This window comes from Sardina pilchardus, chromosome 4 (genome assembly GCF_963854185.1).
Source record: "Sardina pilchardus chromosome 4, fSarPil1.1, whole genome shotgun sequence".
In the NCBI taxonomy this organism is placed as follows: domain Eukaryota; kingdom Metazoa; phylum Chordata; class Actinopteri; order Clupeiformes; family Clupeidae; genus Sardina; species Sardina pilchardus.
In genome coordinates, this window is record NC_084997.1 from 21,719,427 (window position 1) to 21,723,245 (window position 3,819).

Below are 3,819 nucleotides of genomic sequence, written 5' to 3' on the forward strand. Positions count from 1 at the left end.
AAGAGGAGACAATATCACCACTAAACATTGCATCAGCAAAAAAATCAAATAAAAAAGATTGCACATCTCTCACGATATTCTGACGATTAATTACTCGGAGGAAGCCAATTCTGTCCAGTATTTATTATTTTAGGGTACAATTGATCATAATCTGAAAATGCTCTCTGCATATTTATTGTAGAATATTTTCGTAGCCTTTGCTGCCAATAATACTCACCCAGGACGGCACATAGACAAGAAAGGTAAAGTCACTTATCACCGCGTATAAGGTATCGGTCCGAACTCTTGTGCATTTCTACTGTCGTGAATATTCGGCGACCGAAAGTTCCTCCAAGCGTTTATGTGCTTTCTCCATTTCTTTGCCTCTCATGCACACATGCCAAGGGCGCGAGAGCGCGCACCCACATAGACTACTTTGAGGACAGTCACACAGCCTCTTTTGTGATGTTGTCCTTGTGACATACCCTAATCACTATATCAGACACGACATTATGAAGAATCTCTATAGTCAATTCTTCTCCATCACTGCTATGGCACATCAATTTTAATGTTCAACGAACCCATTAATTGCGAAACATCGTTTTTTTTCTCATATCAGTTCCTTAAGTTTGGAGGTATGATGATGAATTCATATCCAACAGTTAGGTGACAACGAATATCACTATTTTGATAGAGGTGACGGAATAGTGACTTAATTTAAGACAGTCATAGTTCAATCAATGTTGCGAGATAGAAATTGAAATAGCTTACTCGAGAAGACTTCCGCGAAGTGTCCACATCTCCAAAAATATCCAACTGTGTTCAACACATAACGTTACAGTTGGCGTTCCATCCTCCCGAATGGACAAACATGGTAGAGTTGCTCATGGTTTCTGCTCTATCAAGCAACCATTGCTCGAGCTGCTGTACACTTGCAACGTGACGGTGAATCCGACATGGCAGTACACTCATGTGCTGTGAAGTGGGACCAAACACACACGAATGCCAAGATGATGATGATAAATACGCGCGCATGAATAAATAAATAGTCACATAGTGAAAACGTAACCTTCGTCTAATTAAGAGAAGCTCTATTAATAGACTTACTGTCGCTATTTCCCCCCATAGTTTAAGAATGGGACTGACTGCGATACATGCCGTTGGAGCGATTTTCCTCAAATGTGCAACGCTGTCACTATAGTGGAGTCCCGCCTCTGAAGTTCAAAGAATAATTGTGAGCTATACAGCCATATGCACAGTTTTTTTTATTAGTTTTTTATGTTGAAAGTTCAACCGATTTCACCCCGGGTCTGTGTCGACACAACAAATTCTGAAACACTGAAAAGTGGGTTTCCTTGTCCAAGACATGTTCATGATATCTCGATATCTATATCAGAGAAAACGTGTTAGTGGCTTCTTTTTTGAGCCTTCAGACGTGTAGGCCTATGTTTTTTCATTTGAAAGCTTTCAAAGTTGGAAGAGGATGCAATTTGTCCTCTCATGGTGTAGCCTAGTTTTGACTTTGTACAGACTCTGAAGCTTGGGTTGTGTTTTTTTTTTTTTTTTTTTTTAAAGAATGTCATGAAAGATATGCATTGATTAAATATGGCCCACATAGGCCTACCCATAAACATACACGTCCGCTCCAAAAGATGGACCATTAAACCAAGTTATTTTCCCCTGCTTCTTCCAGCTTGGATAGAGTGAAGCACTTCCCTCAGTAACGCCACTATCACCCAGTGCATGAAATATACAATTTCACCATTGTCATGCATGAGTTAGGAAACTGAGTCGGGTGTGTCGCACAGGGAATATACAGAAATGTTTCAAAAGGGCAAAGACCATTTGGCTAACGAAGACCTCAGTGTGGCTAAGACCACAATGTGTCAAGTCCGATATCACTACCCTTAGTCACAATGTGAGGTCACATAGGTATTAATAGACAGCTGTGATGATGCAATGTTTACATACCTCTGTGCAATCATTGTAGGTTGTAGATGAGTAAACATTGAAGTTAATTTGCTTAACGTAATGATTTGACACATAATGAGAATATTCACCTATAGGTTGAGAGTGATTAAAAATATGTGGATTAGCATAATTAGTTTAGGATATTAAGCCCCCCCCCCCCCCCCCCCCTTACACACACACACACACACACACACACACACAATACCATATCCAGTACTTTGCATTGATAAGGTCCTTTGTGTTCATAGATGGCTGGACGTTTTTGAAAACACATAATCCACTTAGGTCACTTGCATAGCAAAGTGATCATCATCACTATGTTAGTCGGTTGCTCGCATTGAGAGGAATTACTGGAGAAAGAGGGAAATTCTTCAGAAGTTTTAATTATCACACGCGCGCACACTAATTAACACTCACTATTGCAATGGCAGTGCCCGCTGTGCAGAAACGACACTAATATGCGTTGTCTCCAACAATGTGTCATAGGTTTATTTTCATCCTTAAGTTCAAGACCTCCACAGGGCGTGATAACTGTTAGACTGATAAATCATTTGCAGCTAAGGGGCATAAATATCTCAGCTGAGTGAGGTCACGTCTAAGACTGATTTAATGTTTCAGCAAGTCTTCCATGACATTGAGCACATTTTCCTGCATTTAAGAATATTCCCACCCCCTGAGTCAGACCTCGCAAGAGGATGATTGAAAATGATTGATGACTCATAATTTTGGGTCATTAGGTCTAAATTCACAGAGCAGTCAGCACGCGTTAACATCAAAGCAGATCTGTCACTGTGGACTTGATCCGAGAGAAGATGTGAAACAATGTGACAAGTGGCCAGAGGGGTATTTTGTCAAGTCATTTTCTTGTAAAACAAAGCTAAGGTCATGTATGCTAAGTCTCTGTGTGCCAACAGACACAGTTAGTAACTAATACTAGGATCACCGGTCACAAACCACACATTCCAGGGTGCTGCAATGCATGTAGGGTCAGACCAGGATGCGTAGATGGACCTTCCTGTGATTAATATTTTAATAGACGACTAAGAAAACATGGTTCTAAAAATATCCGGTTATCTATTTAAAGGCTATTTGAAGATGCTTTTTCAGCACTCCGATGTCTAACTTCTAAGACCCCATCAATAACTCGAACAGGTCACAGCCACCTTCCAATAATTCGAAATGATGATGGAACAGGGTGTAAAAGGAGTTTCAGGAGGACCATAATGACACTATGCATTTTCATCACCTGAGGAAGGTTCTCTTGGATAGAGGCTGTGCATTTACAACACCTCACTGTAATGTGCCCTCTGCTATTCATATAAACTGACATCTCTGAACATGGTGAATCATCCAGCATGATTCCAGAGACAGAGAAAAGAGAAAAGAGGTGAGAATAACATACTGGCTAAAGAACAAAATTACATCGAATTAAATATGTTCAGCTTGAGTTGTATTTTTACTGTTGTTTTTTCAAATACTGATGGAAGTGATAATGAACAATATCCAGCTTTCATCAGTAGCATTAAGATACATGTAAATCATGCTCCCTCAGAACATGGCAGTTAATGGTCACAGTTAGCTAAAAAGAATTGCAGTGATTTCCACTGTTAGTCAAGCCTTTAATTCATATAAGTCCGCTACACATTGATGCCATGCAGATTTACATATTTCTTGTTTGGAAATAGTTTGTGTTCCACATACGGATTGCAGTGTTAGTCAATCTATCAAACTGAAAGTAAGGCCAAAATAGAAATGACATATGAACCATATCAGAATAGTGCATTGTTGTCAGTGTAGAAACATGAGTAATGTAAGGTCAAAACAAACGACATTGACCAGTTTGATGTGGCAGTGTTCCCTGCTGTCAGC

The 3,819-nt window shown here is 39.8% G+C and overlaps 1 protein-coding gene across 1 annotated transcript in view; it reads right to left on the reverse strand.

The window, feature by feature from the left end:
• Window positions 1-864, reverse strand: part of slitrk5b (SLIT and NTRK-like family, member 5b) — a 3,993-nt gene extending 3,129 nt beyond the window's left edge. The window contains exon 1 of the mRNA XM_062533456.1: window positions 751-864. The gene's annotated coding sequence lies outside the window, so the exon portion shown is untranslated. The remainder of the gene's footprint in view (window positions 1-750) is intronic.
• Between the last annotated feature and the right edge of the window lie 2,955 nt (window positions 865-3,819).